The 27,694-nt window shown below is 39.7% G+C and overlaps 1 long non-coding RNA gene across 5 annotated transcripts in view; it reads right to left on the bottom strand.

Moving 5' to 3' along the window:
* The window catches only part of LOC129526638 (uncharacterized), a 422,067-nt gene that overhangs the window by 36,569 nt on the left and 357,804 nt on the right, over positions 1 to 27,694 (bottom strand). The window contains exon 5 of one of the 5 annotated variants that reach the window (XR_010130753.1): positions 22,437 to 26,751. The exons of the other annotated variants lie outside the window; for them this stretch is intronic. This is a non-coding gene — a long non-coding RNA (uncharacterized lncRNA). Of the gene's footprint in view, positions 1 to 22,436; positions 26,752 to 27,694 lie in introns of those variants that run through there. 5 annotated transcript variants of the gene reach the window in all.

Genomic DNA, 27,694 nt, shown 5'->3' with positions numbered 1-27,694 from the left:
TTCCTGCGAAGGCAGGAATGGAGCAGGAGTAGTCCATGAGGCCATCAGGAAACAGTTTTCCATCAAGGAGGAGGAAGCATGTGAGGCACTGGAAAAAGGCCAGTGTGCCAGGAAAAGAAAGCATGGGGGATCTGATGGGAAATGAGGCTAGACAGGGAGAGGGGCTCAGATCCTGCACAATTTGCAGGCCTCCCTAATGAGTTTCATTTTGAGTAGAAAGCAGGAATAGCACATATTTTGAGGTAATTACACAAAAGAGTCATGTCCAGTTTGGAGAGAGGAGAGATAGACCCACAGTCTAGAATCCAGTATGGTTGAGTATAATAAGGGCACACCCACCCTCTCAGTGTACATTAATTGCTGAGGACAGCAATATTAAGAGATGGCTTCTTGAATAGGAGCCAAACCACCACTTGGTTAAAACAGGGAAGTTTTGACTAGCTCTACTAATAAATAATGAACCCAATATCCTTTGCCTGGCCTCCGCTCTTCCACATAAATTCAATATGTTAATGCATCTGTAACAAATTAAGTGTCTCTTAAAAGTCCCTTAAAAGTCTCCAAATCTTTGAAAATTTAGAGTGCCTATGGAAAACAAATAAGCAAAATCCTTGACCTTTTCTCTATTCATAAGTAAGATCAATGGAATATGCCAAGAACCCAGAAACCTCTCTATTCCCAGAAATTTTTTAAAGGAATTTGCTTGTATGAATCCAAAGCAAAATTGGAGGTCTCTTTCAAACTAGCTTGTTTGGTTTGCTTTTGATAATGAAGTCAAGAGAATACTAATATATACCAGTCATAATGCAGAACAACCCAATCTCCAAACTCACACTGATACTTGACATATGTAGCCTAGACAACTCTTGGAATCTAAGAGTAGCAATTTATGTTGTTTATTCTTACATAATACGAACAGAGGGAGGAAAAGAATTTCTATTTCCCATTAGACGGCATCACATGTCCCTTCTGTTTTGCATTGAGCATTTTCTATAATAACCCACTAAGCTGATCTGTAACAACCAATAAAATACCTAAGATCATGCATGAAATCCAAATGGAATCTGAGAATAGAGAGATAACAAGGAGATAGTCTTTTGACTGGACATGCTAAGTAACAGATTTTATTTTATTTTGAAAAAGAAAGAAGGAAAGAATCATGAGGGAAATGCTATTAAAAAACTACCCCAAGGAGTCAGCAATTTCTGAGTTTTTCAATTAAGTTGCCAATTTTAAGGCTATTACACTGCTCCCTGAATCAAAAGGATTAACAATTTTCCTCTTAGCAATTAGAAAGGTAGAATTTTACCATGGAAGCACATGGGGAAAGACTGTACAAGAAGTTAGAATTAACTAAATCTCCACTGAGGACCACCCAAGAGGAGCTAAATGAAGGGTTACTTTCAAGTGGGGTTGGGATCAAAGATTGAGGGAGATTAGAACCAATGGGAGGTTAAAGGAAAACATCTGGTCTTTTGCAGTAATCACCAATAGAAAGGTGGATCTTCCTTGGGGAAAGAGCAGCCCATCTGACCGCGGACCCTCCAACGTGCCATAGAGTGCTGACTCCATAGAGAAGACACCTCTGACATTCGGCAGAAAATGCAAAAACATTCTGAAAAATTAATCAGGAAGTTGCTTCATCAGGCAGAGTGCAGATGTACAATTCAGCATTGAGATTCAAAGACCTTTTTTCTCCTGTTTGGGCAACATGGTCATGCTACCCATTGAGTGTAACCCCTCGATAGTTTTGACTCGATGAAATCCATTGCTGTGGATGGTGGAGGAGGAGCACACTGCTCTCTTTGGACAGAAGCTTACAGCTGAAGCTTTCAGAAAAGGAGGCAATGCGTGTTAATATCATTTTTATTTAGCCTTAAAGCTTTAGCTTATATCATCAATTCCTATGTCTGCTTAGGCAAAAGACATTAAAGTCCTGGGAAGAAAGTGGAAATATTTAAGAGAAATAAGATGGAGGGGGAAGTTCCAATATTTTCCTAATAAAATATTCTTTGTTTTAGAATGTTCTTGCTTTTTGTAGTTTGAATCTTTTAAGAGGAGCTTTCAATGATTTCTATACAAAGTCTAAGTCTATACTATTTCCTATTCTTCAGATTATCCTGGAAGATTAATCACCTGGAAGAATGACAAAACAGCCCCAGAATGGCATCTTCACACGTGCCAGTTTTATCTGTTATCTCGTCACATCACATTTCCTTAGGAATCCAAGGAGGAATTTTTTTAAAGGATTAGAGCAAGTGTGTTTGCTTGACTCCTCTATCTAACAGGAAGGCAACTGGGACGGAGCTCCTGTGCACTTTGCCCTGGGTCATGGTGGGCGGCTGGCTGTTTCCTCAGTCAGCCCACAAGTGAAAAGAGGTTACTGCTTTCTGAGCACCATTTTTTCACACAACGCTTTTTTTGGCAATGAGCTTCTAAGAGGAGAGTCACAGATGAACGGGCCTGGAACGGAGCTTTGATTAGACCATCTCACTTTTGTAATGAGGACACTGAGGACCAAAAGAGTCACAGATCGCAAAACTAGAGCCACTTCCTCCTGGTTTTCATCTAGAGGCCTGAATTACAGCCCAGGACTTACCTCATTTCACCCATATCTCATCATCACTTTTTTTTTCTTTTTTTTTGTTTTCTTTTTTTTTTTTTTTTGAGACACAGTCTCGCTCTCTCGCCCAGGCTCAAGTGCAGTGGTGCAATCTCGGCTCACTGCAACCTCCGCCTCCCAGGTTCACGCCATTCTCCTGCCTCAGCCTCCCTGGTAGCTGGGACTACAGGCGCCCGCCACCAAGCCTGACTAATTTTTTGTATTTTTAGTAGAGACGGGGTTTCACTGTGTTAGCCAGGATGGTCTCGATCTCCTGACCTCGTGATCCGCCCACCTCAGCGTCCCAAAGTGCTGGGATTACAGGCGTGAGCCACCGCGCCCGGCCTCATCATCACTATTTCAGTGGGCCTCCATTTTTCTTCCCCTCTATCTCAAACGCCTGAAAGCTAGGGTAACAAGAACCAGGGAACCTTTGTCCCAGAGGAGTCAGCATCAGACTAAGAGGTGGGCACGAAGAGGAAAAATAACTCAGAGCCTGGGGTCACTGGCTTCTACCTTTTCCCCCAGTCATAAATGGGCTTTCCTACTAACCCAGCTAAACATTTCCCCCTTCTACTTTTCTCATTGTCTTCTTGGACCTCAGGTGTAGAATGCTGAGAATTATATTACTCAGTTTGTGATTCAGTATTATCATCTGGCTCTGCCAAGCCTGCTCTCTTTTTTAAAATTTTATTTGATTATTTTCTCTCTTCATCTTTCATCCTCACTCCCGCTACCCTCCCTCCCATAGGCTGCCCCTTTAATTGTTACTATATGTCCTTGAATATCCATGTGTCCTTGAAGTATTTAGTGTGTTGTTTTGTGCGGTACCTGTTTCTAATTTACATAAGTAATATTGCACTAAGCTCTCCTTCTGTTACTTTTTCCCTCAATAGTCTTAGTAAGATCTAGCCATGCTTCTTTATATGAATCCAGTTTATTACTTTAAGCTACGGCCTCTGATTATGTAGCAGAATGCATCACAATATTTTTCTTATCTATTACTTCCAGTGATGGACATCTAGCCGTCACCAGTCCCAGCTACCAGAAGTCACATTGCACTGAACATTTTCATATATAAATTCATTAGTCAATGGAAGAATTTCTCTTGGGTCTAATTCTGAGAGTTAGACTAGTGGGTCATGGGGAAAACCCAGGAATACTTATTTTACTACATATTCACGTACTTATTTTTCAATACATATTCACATTTTGTTCTCTAGAATGTCTGAACTAGCCCCTCCTGCCCACCTTGCAGTCCAGGAGAATTCTCACATCCTCATTAGTACTTGGTATTATGTGACTTTTTAATTGTTGCCAAGCGGGGTTCCCTCCTCTTTAATTGACTTAGCAATTAAAAGTATTTTTCTTATGTTCTGTTTTTCTATTTTGTGAAGTTATATGCAATGACCAAATGCAGGAAAATCTCGTTTGCAGTTTGAATAGGTACTGAGGAATAATTCAATGTTCTGATTAGTAGAAAGCTATCTGTATGGCATACCCAGGTTATCATTTTTGAAGAAGCAGAAAACAAACCAGCTTTAATTATAAAAACTCCTATGACCATAGTTTATGAGAATTCAGAAATCACTTCTGTATTAAGTGTGACCTACAAACAGACAAGAAAACTGGCACTCATTGAATTTTCCCTGTGGATATACCAGTTAAGAAATCACTTTGCTTTATAACATGGGACTATTTTGGATAAGGTAGCCAATATATTTATTATTTCCATGCTCTTTCCTTGAAATTGCTCTCCCCACAAAGCCTCTGCTGAAGGAGTGGTCCTAGGTTCATGTTAGGACCACATGATTCTGCCCTCTGGTCACAGCTTGCAGGATGAGGGAAGTTCATTGATCTAACATTGAACTCATCTATAACCTGAAATGGACCAGTAACAGACTTAGTGACTTCGAATTAAATAAAATGAAGTCACTTGGTCATGATAAGCACCTGAACCATCAGGTCATGGAAAGCCTGGCCTAGAGGCAGCCCAGGGCAAGACAGAGCTGAAATCATAAGAAAACAGAAACTAAGAAGCTGCAGAGGATCTTTGCCTGCAGAGAGGAGACAAGAGCAAATGTGCAGAGAGAAGCAGAGATTACAACCACTCCAACAACTGTGAGTACGTCAATCAGCCAAGCAGGAGCCCTACTGGGAAGAATCCTTATCAAAATCCTTCATCTGATTTCACTCCCATTTTACAGGAAATAAACCTGATGAGACATTCTATCCCAAAGACAAGCCTCATCTACCCCAGGCAAGGGGACGGATTTTCAGGCCTGTTTTCTCCAGTTCCCCAGAGCGTTCTTCAACAAAGCACCATCCACCATTGTGAAGGGAAAATAGAACACCTGAGCCGTCACCACTCCATACCTGTTAGAAGTAAACTTTGATAAGTTATCCTCAAGGAGATGGGTAAGGAACTGGAGGGAGAAAAGACAGATGTGGCACTTATCAGGGAATCAACTCATGCATCCAATACACAAATATATCCCCAAACTGTTGGAATGTCAAAGCTAGAAGCTACCTAAACATAATAACTCAGATTATGATTTCACAACATTTTTAAACATCCACCGAGTGTTCTCCTTTGAGTATGCTGAAGATGCTCTAAAAATTGTTTTTTAATAGAACAAATTGACTTGATAGAAGTCATCATGTGAGAGAGATGTGGGAGGAAACCATAAAACAAGAAGCTATGATTGTGAGAAATCACTTTCTCACCAGCCAGGAAGCAACTTCTGGGTTGCCAGAGAAAACCCACCCTGGCAATGCCCAGACCACAGGTGAACCAGTAACTCTCCATTTGCCGTCATGAGTTAGATGCTACCAGACCATTGGCTCTGTAAATAAATGAGCTAAGTACAGTGAACATCCACGTTTTTCTTTACCCCCAAACTCCTTTTCAGGTAGCAGAGTGTAGTGGTTAAGGGAATGGGCGGGCAGTGGGACTGTGAATGTTTCCATTCTAGCTCTATCTTCCCAGCTATGTGAATTTTAGCAAATTACTTAGCCTCTGTATACTTCAGTGTACTCATGTATAAAATAAAGATAATAACAGTGCTTCCCTTAAAGGGTGTCTGAGCATATTGCCTTTTGAATAGTGTCTGGGAAGTAAGTGTTTAATTGTCAGCTATTATTGTAATTATCATTTTGGGAACAGCACTAAGATTCTCTTTCAGAGAATCACCATCTCTCCCAGTCTCAGTCCAATTGACTGAGGTGAATCTGACCTCCTGCCTTGGCTCCTCAGACATTGCCAAAGTAGATTCTGTGAGAGTCAAAGTTAGGAGTTTCTATTTGAACTACTGGGAAAGAGCCACTTTTATTTTCTCTGGGGTTTGCTGAGCTAATGACTGTAAGCCTGGAGACACTTGGCAAATTGAGAGAACCTGCCTGAGGATACTGTTAACTCAGAAAAAAAAAAATCAGTCGAACAATGGCAAGACACCAAATCATTATGACATTATTCAAGACCCTGGATCTAGCTGTGCCCGAAGCCAGTACCCTTGGAATTTCTAGTTGTGTATGCCAAAACATTATCTTCTTTGCTTAACTAATATAAATTGAAGTCATACTACTTATAATTGAAGAAGTCCCAAGGATTACAGTAAATTATGGCCAAGAAATATTTAGGAACTACGTAATTTATTTATTTAATTCATCAAAAATTTGTGAGTACCCACTTTGCTAGACACTGTAATGGATACTGTGACACAGCTTTGAACAAAATCATATCTGCATTCTAGTTGGGAAAGACAGACAATAAATAAATAAAAATTATTAAATGGAATGACATGAAGTTATCATTTTTGGAGGTCAAATACAGTTGAATATTGGCAATTTCACACGATTCAGCCTAAGACCTATAGGCCATTCATACAACAGTTACTCTTTACCATAAGAGTTTAGATGCCCTGAAGGGGAAACACTTTTCTGGCTTCTAAGCAAAAATCACCACAAGGGGCTGCTGATTTAACGTCTTCACCCCAGAGGTCATCACCACTCTTGCCAATCATTTCTTCTGTCATTAATTCATCCTGATTAATATTGCAAGTTCTGTTCCATCATGGCAAAGGGATACAACCACCACCTTAGAAATCATCTTCTTATTAGGTCCCTCATACCTATAAAAGCTCATTGCTTACCAATACTGTTGCTGTATTTTCTTTCACATGTTTTTAGTAACAATCTGGCTCCCCACCCCCTTTTCCTAATCTTCACTCCTTACTTGATCCCAAGGGTTCCCCTTTATAAGTGATATCACCTGGTATTTTCCTTGCCTGCTGCTGGTCTGAGTTTTGATTCCTGCTTGGTTGCTCATTCCATGCCTCCCTAACCTAGAACATCTGGCCGGCCCCCATCCGTAGTTTAGGGGAAGGTTACATCTTGGCTGGCTAGAGGGAATTCAGCAGGCCTGAATCTGGTAGAGTGACTATTCATATTGGAAGCAACAGTAACATGGGGTGGAGCACGGAGCCAAGGTGGTAGCTGGGGGAAGTGGACTCTGAGACACAGAGTAGCATGCAAGAGATTATTAAGGAGTACTATTGAGAGTAAACAACTGCAGAAGAGAAGAGGAGGGAAGGAAGCAAGATTGAGTAGAAGGAGAAGTTGAGCTGCAATGCAGTCCCAATGGAAGCCTTAGAACCCTACAGGGAGTTCTGAAGATGAGTTAATGCTTAAGATTTGTCCTGAATTGTGGTAAGAGAAATGAGGCCTTTATATTCCAGCATCAATCATCAGATGGGGGTCATTCTGGGAAGAGATACGACAATAGCTTAAGAGGACTCACAACTGAGGGTGCCTGCTTAAGACACTCTCAGCATCCAGGATGATAAGTCCTTTACTCCTGAAGGGAGACCTGAGCAGTACAGCACAGCATCCACCACAGTGGGCATGCAAGAGAAAGGAGTTCCAACAGCCACCAAGGTACAGAGTAAGGCCAGAAGCAATTAGCAAAAGCCACAGCATGGTACAAGCATGGGACCTGCTTCACTTCTTTGTTAATATATTATGAACAATATTCATGTTATTTAGAGTGTGTTTCATCATCTTAATTTTAATTGCAGTATTTTCCCACTTGTTGTCAAGCCCTTTAGCCCCTAAGTGCCATCCTTAAAAGTCAATCAAATGCTTGTTAAAAGCATGAGTAAACAAATGAAGTGTCAGTGATTAAAGGGAGCAAAACAAGACAACAGTTCATGTTCTCTACAGGACTCCTTATGTTTAAGGAATAAATCTGATCATTTTATTCCCAACATTTGCATTAAGAGAAACCTAAAGACTCCACCAAAAAGCTGTTAGAACTGATGTTAGTAAAGTTGCAGCATTCAAAACCAATGTACTAAAATCAGTACCATTTCCATATGCTGAGTGAACAATCTAAAAAAAAACCAATAAAATAAAATAATTTCTAATTTTAATCTCTCAACAAATGTTGGCTGAGAAATCTGTACTCAATTTTGTAGAGATACAAACACAAATGAGAAATGGTCCTTAGTGTCAAGAAACTTGCCTTCTGGTTATAAGTCAGACAAACAAGTAATTCCTATGCAAAGCAGATTGTGTCACTACCATTGGAATCATCCAAAGTGCCCCAGGAGTTGGGAGGCTTGAGTCTTTCTTAGACCTGGGATGGGGCAGAAGGCTTTGGGGAAGTGGTACATTTTATCTAGTCTCCAAAGGTTGAGTTGGCTCGGATAAAGTTAACGAGCATGTTCAAAGCTGAGGGAATGACGCTGAACAAAGGAAGAGCAAGCTGTGTGAATTGTCTGGATGATGGAGTAAATTTGCGGAATGGCAGGAGGTAACACCAAAATACAGGTTTTGGGTCAGCTTCTGGAAATGTCCTAGCAAGTCTCAGCAGCCCAGACACCTGAGCCCTAAAAGAAAAACACTTTAGTATTCTTTACTGCAATTCTTAATTTTATCTTATTCTCTCCAGAAGTGGGCCTATGCTAGGTCAGTAATTCATTTGTGGATCTCAGTGTTTTTTATTTGATTCTGACATTTTCAAAAGATAGGAGATTATTCATGAGCACATGTGAAAATCATCTCAGCAATTGTATTGGTTGATAAGACCAAGGTGATTCTGAAATGTCCTAAACCCATCAAAAGGCTTAAAGATTACCTAAGCACTTGTGAGAGGTCCTTAATTTTGTTTCTTTTTGTGTTGACAGGGGAGAGGTCATGTTCTGAATACCCACCTGAGAAAAGGAAAATATTCAGAAAAGTTTTTTGGACAGCTAATAATTAAACTTCTACTACTCTTTAAAAGTGTCAAACCAATTGACAGTAGGGAAAGTGATGAAATAAAGGTGAAAGGGAAACATATTTCACTTCTAAGGTTGATCAGGACTAAATTAACCATGCGTTACTTCTCTAAGATCGTTCTATTTTGAGATAATTTTAAAAGACAATGGGTCTAATTATAAACAGTGACAGAAATAATTTGAGATTTTGGATAAACTTAGGAAAATAATAATAAACAATATATTTACTCCCATATTTCCATAACTATCAGTTTTGTCCTTCAGAAGGAAAGCCAACCATGGCCAAACCCTATCTCTGAGAATGAGAAATTGTACTTTTTTTTTTACCATAGCCTTAGTTTTCAGCTAGATCCATGCCTAAGTTATCTACCAGCATTTTTATGATAGTATTGAGGCTCACACTGAGCAGGAAGATGGACCTGTTGAATTAGAGCAGGATAGCCCCACATTTCTTTTGAAGAAATCCATGATTAATGTGTTCTTGCGTCTCCCTCAGCAGGTTACACATTGGAAAGGTCTTTCCAGAAGGCTCTCTTAAAAAAAAAAATTCACAGCATCAGCCAGATTCATGAATGTCTTCTCGCTACAGGAAAACTATCCAGACTGGAGATTTGCCAAAGGGCATACTTTGGCTTCCTGCCAGTATTTTGTAGTGGGGAAACATTATGTTGAGGGACTTCCTTTGCTCTAGTGAAAGCTTACTAAAGGTCAGAAAATTATCCATTTTACCCACACACGGTGTCTGACATTCACAGATTTATTGTGGTTCAGGAATTCATGACATGTCCTTTGAGTTTACCCTGGATGACAAAGAGAGTAGAAATACGATAATGAAATCATTATACATAAACATTAGTCTTTTCCACACATTTTCCTTACACTGCCCCCTCCACCAAAAAGTGTAAGTAATGGCTTGATTTGCTACATTCTATAATGCTTTAAATAACTTTAAAAAATGTTTTCCCAACAGAAACATAATAGCATTTGGTACATAATAACTAAACCTGATGTACTGGAACATAAATATAATCCTTCTTTAAATTTTTTAATTAGATCATTACATTTACAGTTCCATTTTTAAACTATACTTTTTAAACAAAACATTTGATGTTAAAGGGGAAATATCACAAGGACAGATGGGTTGTTTCTATCCCTTTATACTCCACTCTATTTTCTTTTTTATATTAAATACTAACATTAAGGAAAATTAATGTCTTTTTGTTGTTCTTTGTGAAATAAATACAAAAAATCATGTGCGCAAACTGCTAAACTTTAACAAAGCAATACATAGAGTTTTATTCTTTTTACAAATTAAAATTTATTTCAAGTCTTTTTCATTCAATGCCAGGCCTAAGACCACCAACCTAGAAATAATCTCTAGATTTTAATAGCCCCCATTAATATCTATGAAAGCACAGTAAATGCATAATTTTCACATCAGGATATGGAACCACAAGAAGTGAATTATTTATATGGACTACATAAAAGTAATCTAGCAATACCAACACTTGCCAAACAAAAGTATCCTTTATAATTTTCATTCATTCAACAAAGATTCATTGAACTCCCACCAAATGCTTTGCACCAAGGCAGAAGTTTTCAGGGATTTGAGATGTATAACATGCAACTCCTGTCCTAGAGAAACTAGGCTTTTTGTGTGTTGAGAGGGGAGTTTAGCAGACACAGAAGTATGTGTGCACAAGATAACTTACACCTACACAAGATATCCAGTCATATTATGTGATTACTGATGCAATAACAGTCATAGTAGACAAAGGGCATAGTGGCTCAGAAAGAATTGTGCTCACTATTATTTTTTAACTGTCTAATAAGTTGTCATGGAAATGGTGGGGCATTATTCCAAAGGATAAACCAATGGCCAAGGAGTCCACTCCTCACAGATGTATACATCTAATTGAAAGGAATTCTGTTGATGCTCTGTTACCCTGGATAAATATTTTTATACCTTAACATCCCTCTTCCCTCTTTCTCTTCTCCCACTCCACACCCATCAGCTGCTTGTGCTTGTAGTGCCTGTTGCTATGATTCCTACATGTTCTGCCAGAAATCCTAAGCAAAAGTGAACCTTAATCTTTGAGCACCAGAGAATACAATGTTACATTAATGACCTATCCTTATACACAAATGAGAATTGGGAAGGAGGCATATATATGAATGCATGGACTTCCTGAAGAACTTTCACGAAGAGTTATAAGCCATCTCTTGTATCATCTTCTGTGGAACCAAACCAGCCTCCTCCAGAATTATTAATCTCTGCGAATAGATGACTAAGCTAGATGGCAACTAAGTGTTCATACTTTGTAGTTAAGTTTTCTAAATGTTTTTGAACCTGCAAATTTATCCTCTTTCTTTTTTCTTAACATTATAGTTTTAATCATTAGAATCAGCACTAGAAGAAGGATCATTAAGAAACTTAATGTATGTACACTTAAAGGTAAGGAAATTAAAATCAGATATAAACTGCAGGATGTTCATAACAGAGGAATTGCTTTTGTTTCTAACCCCCCTGGGTCCAGTCTCCAGCCATGAGGTATCATGACATCATCATGTGATGGTAGTCCATGATGTGAGATGGGTGGAACAGAGAAGACATTAAGGTGTTACAGTGCATCCTGGCCAACATGGTGAAACCCCATCTCTACTAAAAATACAAAAATTAGCTAGGCATGGTGGTGCACGCCTGTAATCCCAGCTACTTAGGAGACTGAGGCAGGAGAATCGCTTGAGCCAGGGAAGCGGAGGCTGAAGTGAACTGAGATGGTGCCACTGCACTCCAGCCTGGGCGACAGAGCAAGACTCCATCTCAAAAATAAAATAAAATAAAAATAAAAAATAAAATTGTTACAGTGGCACAAAGGTTCTCCAGAAGGTAGAAAACTTACTGTTTTTCTTTAAAGCCTTTTTCTGCTTTGTTTTCTTCAGAACTTGACTACAATTAAGATATCTCACACACGTTATGCCTTATTTGGAGAAGTCAAGCCATGCATCCTTTTTTTATTTTTTAACAAACTGCCTGCTCTCTGCACCAACAATATGGATGCTGTTTTCACATATCAAGCCAAAAAAGAAATCAATTTATAGCCTGTTATTCAAATTAGGCCATCTGTGAATTCCTCGTTGTACAGAGAGTTTTTATGGCCAGCTATTCTTAAAAGTTGACAGGTGTTCAAGAAATATGTGTTAATTTTACAAATTGAAATTTTATTTATTAAGAAATTCCATGCACTCAGAAAGAGATGTGACTTGAATAGGCCAGCTTTGTTGAAAATGAGCAATCCAAATCTTTGGGAGATACAAGGACCAACTTTCCAGGCCAAGATGCCCCTTTAAGTAATGAAACAGTGGGATTTATTTTACTACTGAATGGTTAGGGATAGCCAAAATCTTATTCTGGGCCACAAGTCTATGACCTATTAAAAAGCTGAGAGACTTTGTACGTTTCTGAGGTTAAACAAAGGGGCCTATGGTTCAAAAAAAACGTACAGCCACGAAGCCCAGAGGCAAGACCTGAGCAGTTGGGAACAGGCTGCAGGAATCCAGCTCTTCCCAACTTTGCTCATCTCTGTTGCTATTTTATTTAGTGAAGTTATCCTTAGTGACTAACTCAGAATCAACAGATCTTATGCAAGTGAATTCCTATCTGGGCTAACAGGAGCCAGGGAGGTGGTACAAAAGAACACTGAAATCCTAGAGAAAAGGTCTATGGAAACATCAGCGATCTTTAATTCACTTTTCTCTTCCTCTAAGAACGTGCTTTTGTATTTCCCTTTCTCTCCTTTTCTTATTACTCCCCTTCATCAGTCATTCTTTTCTGTAGTCAGTTGGGTTACCACCCAAACCCACAGTGACACCTGCTGGCCAATTTGCAATGGCGAGCCTGAATCCTGCGAGGCCTTGCTTGGCCCACAGTAAGCAAGAGTCCATTGAGGCAAACATTAAATACTACAAAATTCTTTTAGAAACTTAGACAGTGAGAAAAAAATTAAGTGAGCATTGCCAGGGAAGTTCAGGAATGGAGAATTTTGCAGAGAAAGCTTCCTGAACCATTACAAATGTAAAATGTATGTATTATAGGTGTTTTTACCTCATAAAAAATAGCCAAAAATATATCCGGTGCTGTGAGACAATTGTGAAGACTTAAGAAAATAGTTATGGTAATCACTCATGGAATGTCACTTTTTACATTGGTTTTCAGTAACTACACTTATAGTCCAAAAGATTTTATATTAGCATTAACTTATATTAAGTCCCCCCCCAAAAAATGCAGGAGAATATGTTGTACAAACATTTATTTCCTTTAAAAATATTGATTAGAGCTCCAACACAAAGGGTTAAAAATTTAGGTTTAAGACTTCTTTTTCTGTTATTTCCCAAGGACTTCCAATTCTTGGTCAAGTTTCTTTACTGAAGAATATTCATATTTTGTTAATCCTAAGTATTTATACATTGGTTATTTTGGCTGGGTACATTTTTGAGGATGTTTGCTTTGTTTCAAGCAAATCCGTTCCTGACTTGAAAGTACAAATTCTAGCAAAAACAAAGACAACAGAGATATTTTTTAACATTAATACATTTTCTTAAAATATTTACACTTTTCATTTGAAGGTTAAATCCTAGGAATAATTTTCCATACACATGTTCATATTTGAAACAGGAGGTTGTCCCTAAGGACTTGTAGCAACAAATGTGTATTGGACAAAAATGTTGGCCTTCTTCATCCTTACTCTGTGTTCTAAAAGCCAAAACTTCATTTTAGCATGACCTTAGAAGAATAGTGATACTTTTAGAATTTCCTGATATTTGGTGGAAGGAATGTTTTTATTTGACTGCAGATGTCACTTGGTTTACAGGAAGGATTTGGTAATGCATTCATGCCAGTACTGCACTTACCCCAGATTTCTTGCTATGTAGGAAGAACACATGTCAAAGCTCACTGTTTGTTAAATGGAAAAGATTCAGTACACCAGAAGCTTCTATTATAAACATTGTGACTTTGTGCAATTTACAAAATGTTCTATCTCCATTAAACAATAAACCCTTGACCCCAGAGCTCAGTTTTGGGATTCTGCGATTTGAGAAGGTAGACATAATGGATGGCAATAATAAATGAAAAGTTCAAGAGGTTAAGAAAAACTGTTTAATTATTTCTGTACAGCGTGGGCTGCAGAAAGCTTGCATGTCTGCCTTCTTCCTCATAGAAACACTGCATGGAAGGGATCCACCAGGGCAGCCCAGGCAGGGCATAAAAGCAGGTTGCGGTCCCTCAGCTGTGTTTATGAACAAATGATTTCTAGATACCCTTCCATCTCTGAACCTTTGCAGTTCCTGCCAGGGGAGATCCAGTGCCAGTCCCAGCACTCAGCATCTGTTTTCCAAAGAGCTTGGATTTGTTAGCATGAGAAATTCATTGCTCACAGTTGCTCCCCAGCTGTGGCACTAGTGAGTGTAGCCTCTTTGCCTTATTTATTTGGAGAAAACATGCCCTGTCCTCTCTTGGAGGTTCTCTTATATAACTAGTCCTGGACACAGGCCGCTGTGCTTTTAATCCCAGTCCCATTAAGCTGCCTTGTTAGTGAAAGAACTCCTCCACATTTGAATTTCACAAGGTTGGGATGTCCACATGAGGGCAGAACTTGGCGATTCCCAAGGCACCAAGCTCTAAACCAGATGTCTAAGAAATAAGGGAAGTCTATCAACTTGGGCCTTAATTGGAGAGATAATCTAGGGACAGGTCTCAGTGGAGCTTTGGAGGCCAGGTGAAAAGCCTTCCCAGAAGGAAATGACCAGAGCAGAGCTGCTAGGAATTCCTCGCAGGGTCCACACTGCATTCAGAGCAGGAGCCAGCAAAGAATGCTTTGTAGGCCTAAACCCTGGATCTTAAGGATAGCAGACAAGCATTCTTGTTGTTGCCAGATGAGTGTGAATTCTTTAGAGCTTCCTATCTCTCCACCCATCCCAAAAAATTTACAATAAATTGCTATCTGTCTTATTCCATCTAGACTTGCAGAAACCAGATAGGGGCAGCTGCTTAGATGAACCTTGGCTTCTGAACTCTAGAAGAAAAGCATTGTGAAAGCTGTGACATGGGAAAGGAAAAGAACTTGGCTTTGCTTTAATTTAGACACTGAGGATTTTTTCTTTAAAATCTAGGGAAAAAACCGTAGAAATCAAAACTTTAATGAAAGAATTATAGAATTTATTCAGTGTCTTAATATGGAAAACACTGTGACCAGCATTCCCCACAAAAGAGGGGAAACTGCCTTTTTTCCCAATGTTTGGATTACATGACAGGAGATGGGCAGAACAATGAATAAGAACCAGAGCTTTGAGTGAGAAAGTTCTGGATTCCACTATTACCTAGGTGGGTAATGTTGGGGAAGTTATTTAAATTCTGTAAACTCCAGTTTTCTAATCTGTAAAACAGGGATAATAATAGTTCTGACCTCAGATTGTTGTAAGGATTAAATGACACAGTGCACCTAAGAAGACACAGAACCTAGGATCTGGCACTCTTCAGTCATTGCTGGCAGTGTCTTTTACAATTAAGCCATCAACTGTGACTAGAAAGGCCTCAAATTTAAAGCCAATCTTGACAAGACTCTGTGTGACCTAGAACAAATTTTTTCCCATTCCTTTGGTTCACTGGGATGAATAATAGAGTGGATGAAATGTTCCTTGTTTCCAATCTGTATGAGATTAAAGTAATCATTTCGATGGGAAAAGGCTATGCCCTAGAAACAGGTGCCTTTATTCTATTCTTATTCTGCACTGTACAGACAACCTCCTGACAAAAGAAAAATTGCAAACTCCATGGCCTCAGCACTAACTGAGACACATGGGAGAAGGGGCACGTGAGTAGACACACTGGGTACAGGCCATCTGGTCCCCAAGCAGAGAAAGCCTGGTTGAACCAAACTCAGAAGTAGGCTAGAGCAGAGTTTCTCAACTGCCATGCTCCTCCCATACTGCACACTGATATGCCTCAGATGGAGTGAGCCACAGCAGGAAGAAGAGGGGGCTGCCCAGGTGCAAAGCCAATGAGGCATGGACTTCAGGCACAAAACTTGAGAGGGCACCAAAAAACTCAGTAATCAAATAATATTTCAATACCGTACTTCAAAGGAAAATTTAATGTATAAAACCCCAGGTTGAGCAAAATATAATTTTAAATAAAGACAAGATTGTAGGGTTCAGAAGCACTTCAGAAGACACGGGCTGGAACTAACTTGGGGCTGTTGTTGCAACAGAAAAGATCTAAGTCTGACTGAGCTAAATGGGGTGCTAGAAGTCCTCAATGGAAAAGCCCATAAATGTCCAAGGTCTGTTTCTGAAGGCCTTGCCCCCAGAAAGCCTTGTTCCCATCATTGCTTTATAGTAGACACGTGGAAAGCTCCCCACTCTGTCTGGGAGATAATCTGAGAAGTATGCTCTGTACTTCTCTGGGTTCATTCAAAGAGAATTTTTACTTTCAGGTTCAAAGAAAAAAAATTGCTTATCAAAGAGCTCAAGAGATTTCTTGAACCCAGATCTAGTATTTACCATGCAATATTTTGATGAATGAGAGTTAAATGATTCCAAAATACCCGGATTAAATTTCCCTAGAATATACATGGTTTTGGAAAATGAAAGGAAAATGGTACTTTGAGCAAAATACATTTTGGGCTCTGCTGAACCCCAAATATTAAAAAAAAGAATATAAAGTTTGCCAAACCCCAAGTGCTTCTGGGCTCACATATTCTGGCTCTCTCCTTGAGAACACCTTTCTACCATCATTTTCCCCAGGCAGCTCTACTCACAACAGGAAGTCTGTAACTCAATTTCCCTTTTATAAATAAAGGCATCTTTAAATGGTATAGACCTGACATCCACATCAGAAGGCAAGAAAAATATGGCAAATACAGTTCTTTGGGGTCTTGTCATCCACACAGGATCATCATACAATTAGGCAGTAGGATGGCAGGTGCTAACCTTGGGGGGACTCTGATTAAACAAACAGCACCGATTTTCATGTAATGTTACACTCCAGCACAAGGCCTTGGGAAAAGAGCAATGGCATCACCAGGATCCTGAGTTCTTACCGAAATCTAAGTATACAGATGAACTGTGAGCGCTGGTCTATCCAAATTTAAATATACGCACAAAATGCTCTTTTGCATAGGGGTATAGTCCATCTCTGGAGTTGCAATGCTGTGGCCGGGGGACCAAAGCAAATGAACTAAGTTTTGATGAAAACCATAAAGTTACGTTTGGGAAAAATGTCTCGTTACACATATGTGACCATGTTTTCCTAATTCTCCTAGAGCAGGATTTGGAACAGGTATACAACAGACAGAAATTTTGTTTCCAAGTCAGAGAACGCAAGGCAGCCAACAAGAGCTAAAGACTCGCAGTGTTCTCGGGTTTACAAATGGGTTAGCAGGGCACAGTTGAGGTGTTTCCGTTTGTGGGTTTGTTTGCTTCACTCATTGGCGTGAGAAGCCAGGCACATTTCTTCAACTTTGGAAGCCACGAAGGAGTCCTATTCATTGGGGCTTGTGAATCAACAAAGAGGAATGGCATTTAATATTTATATATGTCTCATGTAGCCATTAAAAATCTTTTATGAGTGTGAAGCCATTATTAAAGCAAGATGGGTTCTGGGTCATGGACCCTTTCATGGCATTCCCATAGTGCTAATGAGACAAATAATATCTCCTCACAGTACAATGGCTGCCTCTAGCACTGAATTCAGTGTGCCTACTGTAGTTAAAAATTCTAAAGGAAAAAAATTTACCATTAGAATTACCCTACCCTAAGAACTTTTTCCTTTTCATTGCCTGAACAAACAATGCAGTTTCTAACTCAATTAAAACTAGGTTGGTGTGTGTGTGTGTGTGTGTGTGTGTGTGTGTTAGAGGGGCTGAGTAGAGACTATAGACTAAAGATGGCCAAATACATGGATATTAATAACACACATGAATGTCTGTTATCCACTGGACCACATGTAGTGTATCCCCAGGAGATATTTACCTTCATATATTTACAGATGACATTACGTTGCACCCTGATCTAAGTCATCCACTACTTCTAGAACAGCTGAAGAGAAGGCAGAAGAAGGAAAGAAAAATGATGACAAAAGCATGGAAAGCTAACAAAAGAGGATAAACATACTGCATAGGAGAAATATGTGAATGAACACTGATGCTTTAAATTTTATTTATAACTTGTTTGGGAAGATCTGCCTTACTTATGAGTGATATCTTACACTTGCCAAAATAAAAGTTTTATGATACCCCCTTGCCAAACCATATTCTACCAAGAGAAGCAACCACACAAATGAAGAGTAAGATATACATGTAAATGCTTTCAAACACACTTCTTCCCCTTTACCATAAAGAAGATAGAATTCTACATTCAGCTGCCATCAGAACATGGCATTCCCTACCAAGAGTAATTTAATGGCAACCAGCACGCTATGCGAATGAAACACAAATGTCTAGTGGTTTCCAGATCATATATTCAGCACAAAACTTCATTATAGCTTATTTTTATATCGCACATAACAACTTTTTAGTTCCGTACTCATTAAAATGAATTAATAATAAAGGACTATATAATAAGGACTTCTGAGTTCTGATATTAGTGGCATCTGATTTTTTTATGGACATTGGTAACAAGGAAGAAAACAATTTCCAGTGGTTTTGCAACTACAGACATTCAGTTTTTCAACTACAGACATGTAGTCAAGGCATTCAGAAGACATTTTTATGATTGGGAAATGGTAGTGGGAGGGTAACAATTACATTGGATATCCTCCAGTTAACTTATCTTGGTTTCTGTAATACTATCATCCATAGTGTCACAATATTCAACATAAAAGCATCAGGCTTCACTGAGGTTGTCAAGGCTCATTTGGCCATAAGGGGCAGAGGCAGTTCATTCAAGGTGCCCCAAGATAAGAGACATGGGTAAACCGAAATTGGAAGCAAAAGCAGTCAGGAACTGAGGTGGCTTTTGTGTGAGTCTGTGTATAAACTTGTATGCGTGTGTGTGTGTGTGTGTCTGTCTGTCTGTCTTTCTTCCTTTCTCTCATGAACTGCATGGAGCACTACTCACACCTTCTCAGTGCATCACTGCTTTGTTCTCCCTATTCTCTTGATCTTCATCCTCATAATTTCAGCCTGTCATTGCTGTCCTAGTCCCAAGTCTACTTTGCGGCCTTTCAAATCAGTTTCCAAAGCTAACCTGCCCAGTCTCTGAATTTCCCCAATTCTAAATTTCAACAGGAGAGCTAAGAGACAGAGAGAGAGTGTGTGTGTGTCTCATCTTTCCCACCCAGACGCCACTGCTGGTGGCCATCAGCAAGCCTAGGCTATCCTCGAATCACATGTGTCCCATTAATCCGCCCAGGTGTTACCAGGCCATGGAGTGACTGATTTTGTAGGGGCTGTGAGGGGAGAGAACCAAGCCAGCTCACAACACGGCATGAAAATGGCTAAACATGATACCAGTAAGCCACTCCCATCAGTGAGGACACAGGAGCAGACACAGAACATGTGGCAGCAGCTGTGCTTCCAACAATGGGAGACTCCGTTTTCACTTCAATCTGGAAACAATTCAGAGGTAAAAGTCTTCTCTTCTATATATATTTTTTTATTACAAGAAGAAAATCTCACACTATGAGAGTGCACAGAAAAAAAAGAGAGAAGTCACTCCCTGCTAATAAGTAGCTACAGGAAGCATTTTTCAGACTGAATAGATAAAGCAAGGTATTGTTGGAAATAAAATTGGTTAAAACTAAACAGCAACAATGACAACAAAACCACACCTCAAATAAACTTGGAGAAAATGCTCTTAGGGCCCTGATATGTGGAAATGACAGTGCCAGAATAGTTCATGAAAGAATAAGTTCACTCAGAAGAGAAGCAATAGCCACTAAAGGACCTAAAAGAAGAAATTTAATTTCAAGAAGATGCTGCTGTTAGTATCTGTCACCATTTTCAGTATCAGTTTTAATGTATTTTATTAGCTACTCTGGGGTTTTCAACAACCCTTAGTGAGAAGGGATTTAGAAAAGAAAGTTTAAACCCAGCTGTGTTCTTGCTGATCATTTGTTACCCATGATTATGCATACATTAACTAGATGGATAATAAACTATGCACAATTTTCAACCCATAGCAGAACTTACATGCACATCTCTCTTGTTCATTTAATCTGAAAATAGATACTTTTGTGACTGCTTATCCGAAGAGCTTTGAGCAAATAGGGAAACTGCACAGCAAGTCTGTTCATAGTTTTCTTTCAAAATGTTGTTTTAAGCAATTCCTAGTCCCTATTATCTTCTCATCCATCTCCCCACACATCTCAAACAAAGGAACAAAAATGACCAGAAATCTTCTTGTTCCCAATTCTGCTCCCAAACCACCATAGAACAAGAAGAAAGTGGGTTACCCAACTGACTCTAACAGAATATATGTCAATCCATTGTTGCTGTTTTTCTCATGACTTTAAAGATTGTGTTCAGTATAAATTCATTCAATAACATCTGAAATCTTCCTTGATAGCATTGGAACTACAATTCTAAAGCTTTACAATGGTGGTGAGATAGCATGCCTAGATTATTTCCCCAGGGCCTAGCACAGTGTTTGACACAAGGTTATGATGCAATCAATATTTTTTGAATGACTCAATTAATTATTGACAGTAGGCAGGAATGGAGAAAAGGACAAAGGGAGGTAAGGGTCACTAATCACATTTATGCAGGATTTTCTTCCAATCCTGTTAAGTATTATACTAGCAGGAGACAATCTGGGATGCTTTACTAAACACAGCTATTATATCATGCTAAATGACAGACAGATAACTTATAAGTTATTTCAATCTAAAAGCAAGACACAAAAATGGCAGTACTTCTTGTCCTCATTGTAGGCAGTGAGTAGTTCTGAGGCTCTAGAATCATTCTCAAACATGTCAGCCTTTACCAGTTGAAGTTTTGGAAATTACTCAGGTAACACTAAAACGTGACTTGATACAGAATCAGAGATTTTAGAACTGAAAAATGATGGTGTTAATTAGGATTGATGACCCTGACCATCTGATTACTGTTTGTAATTTCATCATTTGAGTTGTAATTCACTGCCCATTAGCTCATATCAATGTCTGGTTATAAAAGTGTTCATAATGTTTACAATGAGAGGCCTTGGTGATTACAGTCCCATAAATGTGTGAATAATTGAGAGGTTATGCTGCAGCACACGCCTCATCAAGCTTCCTTTTCAAGTCTCAAGTACATATTTAAAGCTCAACACTAGAATTCAATTACACTTGAATTGCCAGCAAGAAAAAAAAGAGCTAAATTAACAAAGCTGTCAAAAACACTCTCTGCTTTAAACTTACTGGGACAACTGGACAATGGAAATAGTTCACTCATTTAAGGGTTGATTTCATCTGGTAAAGATTTATCGAGTTTCTTTCTTGGTCCCCAAGAAGATAGATGGAAAGTCAATCTTGATAAAATAGTTCGCAAAATTGACTGGATTGCTAGATGTATATAGCAGATTTGGTAAAATCAATATAGAGAGAAGTGAGCAGTTTATGTATGACCCAACAAGATCATGTTACAGTGGTCTCAATAAATTACAATGGACCCAGCAATAAAATAATTTGGTACAGTGCGCACCATTCAAAGAGTACAATTAAGTACCTACCATCTCTGCTTTGACTCCACAAGGTAAGGGTCTGTAGTTTGGAAATGAAACTAACCCAACGCGTGTGAAAGAGTTCTATTCTTCTCCACTAATAAAAATACATTTCATGTAATACTCTTTTAAAGGATAATTCAAGTTTCTGGGATAACTCCAAACTGTTCTTAAATGAAAATGTCTTATAAAAAAAGTGTGATGAGATTTCAAAAATAATTACCACCAAAATTCAGACTTCATTAAAACTCTAATTTGTATTTATTTTTAATATGACATATTTTGTAAGCTGTACAATGGGCCAAGCGAAGATAATCTTGGACTACTCCTTTTATGCTAGGTTTTTTTTAACTTAACCCTTTTTTTCTTTTGAGACAGAGTCTCACTCTGTCGCCCAGGCTGGAGGACAGTGGTATGGTCTTGGCTCACTCCAACCTCCACCTACCGGATTCAAGGGATCCTCCTGCCTCAGCCCCCGGAGTAGCCAGGACTACAGGAGCATGCCACCACACACAGCTAATTTTTGTATTTTTGTAGAGATGGGGTTTCCCCATGTTGGCAAGGCTGGTCTCAAACTCCTGGGGTCAAGTGACCTGCCTGCCTCAGCCTCCCAAAGTGCTGGGATTACAGGCGTGAGCCACTGCACCTGGCCAATTTAAATCATATTTGAAACACCATCCACAGACACACTTGATCAATACCTTATTCTGAATCCCATAGTTATGTAAAACAATCCTTACCACTCAAAATAGAATAGACTTTTTTGCCCTGGAATCACCCACTTACGTGGTTCCCATTTTAAAACATCTAGAGGCCAGAAAGGGGGTTGGGGGGCTGAAAAGAAAAAAACAAAAGAATATAAATGTATTTTTACTACTGAATTGTACACTTAAAAATGGTAAAGATGGTAAATTTTATATGTACATTTTACCTCTATAATAAAGAAATAAAAATTTTTTTAAAATTTAACACATTCCTTGATTTACCTGAAGTTGTTCTCAGCACCTTACCTTAGATGTTAGAATCTTAGTGCTGTAAAGAAGCATAATGTCAAACTCATCCCATTCTCTCATTACAAAGAGAAGGGAACAAAGGCTTGGAGAGTTTAGTGACTCATCCAAGGCACATAGAGTCATGCAGTGGCAAAGCATGTACGGCCGTCCAGCTCTCTGATCTTTGCTCTGATTTTTTTCTGTGACATCATCTATTATATATAAAAAAGGATTTATATATAGAGCCATGAAGTGGCAAAGCATGTACAGCCATCCAGCTCTCTGATCTTTGCTCTGATTTTTTTCTGTGACATCATCTATTAACACCAGATGCCCTTCAGAAGCCACCACCATTTTTTTCCCTCCCGTGTATAGTCTACTGAAGAAAAATAGTAATTCAATTTAAAAAGCATTTCTGTGTACCTACATGCATGGCACTCTACAAGGTAAGGTGCGCAGGCCCAAAGCCAACTAAGACTAGGCTCCTCTCTGCAGGGGAAGACAGACATGCTCCCGGATGACCATCATACATAGTCGCTAACCTCCCGTAAGAGCTGACACAGACATGACCCATGCTAGGAAGGCACAGGAGTTAATAGAGTCATTACAGATTAGAAGACCTAAGAATGCTTTGAGAAGTAGGTGACAGGGTGGATGAGGAAGATTTTGGCAGGTGGCATGGTATTCATTCTGGGAAATTAGTTTATTCGGCCAGACTTGTTCAATTTTAATTCATTAAAAAATGGAATGTAAAAATATAGTAGACCATATGCAGTTGATGGATGGTGGCTCGGAATGTTACTACTGACTTAACAGGTAAGCTGGCAGACCACTAAATGTACATTTATCTACATAGCTTTGTCCAAGTTATTTGTATAAATAAATCTGTCCCCAATACAATACTTTAATTTTATAATGGGGCATTAAGGGCAGACATTTTATCCATTTTATGGATTTTTAACATGAGGATCAAAGAGATTGAAGACTTATCCACAGAAACATGGCTGGCAAGTGGCAGAACTAAAGTTAAAGCCCGTTTCTCCTCTGCCTTTTCCCTGCATTTACATACCACCATGTTGTTTTTACAATTTTACTGCTTTTAAATCCTTTTTTATGTGCATTGAATAAGGTCACGAACTTTCAGAATACCACTACAAAACCAATTTTGATAAATCAGATATAGCTGTTACACACAGTGGACTCACCCACAACCCACCATCAACAACTGTGATCAGCAACCTAATGTGATCGGGCAGTATCCTCTAGACATGGCCCATCAGACATGACATACATACTCGCCTTCTTTCCTAAGAAAACTGGAAACACCTGGATCATGTTAGGTCACTTCTTGGTTTCTACAGCTGGATTTTATGCTTCTCCCCTCTTAAGGAGTTGACAATCTGGAAAAAATCTTGATATTCAGCCAAGAAAACAAGAGCCTTTTGAACACAGACATTTCTATATGTTCTGGCAAAGGAGTGGGGAGAGTGAGATGGAAATTATTCCTTATGGTGTGTAAATAAAAGTGTGGGCAGTAAGAAAGATCGGTCATGACCTTCCAGTAAGGATATGTGAAGCAAGAAAAACCAGCCCATTTTCCTTCTAAACAATCCTCTTCAGCATAACAAGTGGCTGCGTTATGCAAGGGCCTTGGTCAGTAGTGCCCAGTGAACAGTAACTTCCAGCCTCCTGTGTTTCAACTGAACCATCTGCTGTGTGGGTCCACACAGCTGGGCTCTGCTCAGTGGTTCCTCCACCCTCTCTCAAAGAGACACTTGAGAATCTCCTCTCTCCAGGCAGAGGGCAGGGGATCAGGGGTGGGGCGGCCCTGCTTACTCTTGTAGCATACTGTTTCTCTGGTTGAAAAAGCTTCTGATGTAAAATTAGTCATCAATTTAGCTATTTTTTTCCATGAGCCTCAACTCTGGCTTTCTCAATATAATGTGTAGATGTAAAATATCCAAACCATGGGGAGAGCTGCATTTTCCAGGACATAAATATTAAAGCCAGCAACGTGCAGAGCAAATTTGGCATTAACCAAATATCACATCCCTACCCAGGCTATAAGCTGAAAAGTCACCATATTGAAAACAAGAAGAGGCAGTTTCTTACCCAAGGGAACACAAACTACTCCAAAACTGAGTGTGAAATAAGGACGCGTTGGCCTTTTGCTTATGGCAAGAACAGGCTAAGGTGTATGTGTGTGTGGAGTGGGAAATGCTGCTTTGCATTTACTAATTGTGAAACACATGCATCAGCCAGCAGAGACAAAGCCCAGGTGTGAGGGCAAATTCTACCTGCTGCTGACTGATTTCTTTGATCAAATTGGTTATCTACATATGTTTATTTCCCATCGATGTGTAGTTCAGTGCTTGCGAGCAGCTAGAGATACAAAAATGGGTGTGTCCCTTGTTAAAAGTCTCTTTCCACATGTGCAGTCCTGGTCATACATCTGATCTACCCCAATATTGTGCTTTTCATCTATTTCACTACACCTGGCTGATGGCCATTAAAGGCAGGTCCCAAGCTCCAGCTTCATTCTTGCAGTTGTCCAAAACATTCTCCTATTGCTCCTGATCTCACATCCTTCTGGTTTCACCCAGCTCCTAACTCTTGACTTTGCCTCTCATCAGCCAACCTGAAGGTGGCCCCTTCAGTTTAATGGCAGTATTTTCATATGCTGGTTTTAAGCCTCCATGTTCCCTAAAGACAGTGGATCAGAATAATCCTTTGACTTTTTCCATGCTGGGACACTCATATGGTAACTTCCTCCCCTCCCTACCCAGCTCTGGTCCCCAAGACCCAAACTTCAACCCTGACCTATCGAGTCCCAGTCCCCATGGAATTGAGGTGGGGAAGAGTGAGGCATTTCATTTCTCTGTTGCAGGGCAGCTTGTTGCCTTATTAAGGAGACTCAAGCCATAGGATTAAGCAGAAAGACTACCCTCTTTGTGAGACAATCAGAGGAAATAAGGGGATGTTAATGAACAATAGCAAAAAGAAAGAAGAAAAATAGTAGCAACCAGCAGTATTCCTACCTCCTCACTGTCTACAGCCAAAAGTTGTGGTATCTCCTACGTAGAGAAGTTGACTGCCTGTTTTAAGTGATATTTTAACCATTCTTTGCCCTCAATGAGATCTCAGTAGCCACAGTATTTAAAAAGAGCATTCCAAATACAGTCATTGCCAGGACCAAAAACAGATAAAGCTGTTAGAACCTAAATAACATGCTCATAAATTTTATTTGGAAGGTGAGGAATATGCCAGAATAATGCCCATTCAGCCAGAGAAGCCTTCATACAAGACGATGGATTTTTAAGATCCTTGAAAAGTAGCAGTAAGACAACTTAGAAAGCCCGGCAAAGGAGGCAATTCCAAGGGTAAGAGACCCCAAGCACATGGACTTAGAGCTGTGCCTGCTGCACAGCTGGAAAGAGAGGATGTTGTAGAGGGAAGCTTGGAATGGCAAAGAAGAGGAAATAGCAATTGCTACTGCTCATTATTCAAAAAGAAGCCAAGATCTAGAAAGGATGGATGATGCACTGGACCCAGCTTATGCCCTGCCCCCACCCTGGATTTACTCAGCCATGGTCTCCAGCTGCTGATGACTCTTCAGGAAGCTTGCCCAGCACCAAGCAGTCATATAGGCCACAAAGAAGTTTTGCTCTTCACTGGAGGAAGGATCATCTCTGTCTTCATGGTGACAATCTGCAGGCTGGGCTAGCTGGGTCTGCTGCAGCAGCTGCTCCTGGAATCTGAGGTAATGTGTGGCTATGACTGAAAACACCTCATGCCTAGAGCCTCCTGCCTCTTGCCAAAGGCTCTGTTTTAGTCTCTATGGTGGGCAGTACCATGGGACCCTCTCGGTGTTCACTATCTGCCCTGGTTCATGCTGGTTCTGCAGTGTGCCAGAGGTCTAGCCCACAGGGCGCTTGGCTTGCTCCTACTTGCTCCATGCCCCATAAGCTGCAGGTCATGCTGAGGAGGTGGCTACTAACATGGGTTCAGATTTCCACAGTGGCTGTAGCAGGACAGGTCATACAACCCAGAAGTGTGGAGGAGTTGCAGGGCAAGCTTTCACCAATGGGAGATGGAAGCTAATGGATGAATCCTCTTCTCCTCATTCCTCTACGTGGACTGTTCTGAAACACAGCAATTCATGCCAGCTCCTAAAGATGACCTAAAAGATTGAGCAATCAATAGTATTGTCACAAAGCAGTGGCCAGCCTGGGAATGTGCTCCTTCGTAGCTGCTCTTCCTCCTATCTCCTGTGCTGCCTCCCTCTCTTTTTTCTTCACTATTGTTTCTCTAGAATGACACTTCCCATGAAAGTGATAACATATACAGTTTTGCCTCAGGCTTTATTTCTAAGGTGACAGTGGGTTACGGTAAGTGATGTCCCCAATGCTACACAATTTGAAAGAGACAAAGCTGGGATTTGAAGCCAAGCCTATTCAACGATGATATACAGTTGAACAGAGACCCCAGGGAGCCATATAGACAAAGGAAAGGGTAGTGACTCTAATGAAAAAACTAGGACAGGCCTGTCTGACCTCTGGAAGAAGAAATGAGGTAAACAAATACAGGGGCAAGCACCATGCTCTGCAATTTTGGCTGTCTACATCCAGAGGAAAATCAAAGCTACCAGATCTGCCTTCCCTCTTCCATCGCAAGCTGTCTTGCAATTATCAAAAAAGTGTGGGCAGCAGATGAGTTTATTGTGTTTACTTTGTTTTGTTTGTTTTGTGGGATTATCCCAGGAGAGGGAATTGCCTAGTGATAACAGTAAGTTTGTTTCTCTGTAATTTTCACTCTGTTTTAGGTGCCTTCAAGTACACTGTCTCTAAAATGGGCACAAAACATTATTGGCTACTTACTTCACAAAAGACTTTTTACTCTATCTTTATGATATTAAGAGAAAGGCTGAGATTTAAGGATCTTGACACAGAACACCAATTACCACAATTCTTGCATTTTTTTATTACCCTCGTTGTCTTCTCTCTATATATCAATTCTTCAATTCTTCAAGAACATTTAAATTAAAAAAAAACTCTACTTGGGAAATAACAATAGCATCGTTTCCTGGAAAAGTCCATCATCTTTAGCAAAGAGATGTAATTTAT

Source organism: Gorilla gorilla, chromosome 15 (genome assembly GCF_029281585.2).
Source record: "Gorilla gorilla gorilla isolate KB3781 chromosome 15, NHGRI_mGorGor1-v2.1_pri, whole genome shotgun sequence".
Taxonomy (NCBI): domain Eukaryota; kingdom Metazoa; phylum Chordata; class Mammalia; order Primates; family Hominidae; genus Gorilla; species Gorilla gorilla.
Note: the sequence above shows the minus strand (reverse complement) of the source record. Positions and strands in the feature narration are given on the sequence as shown.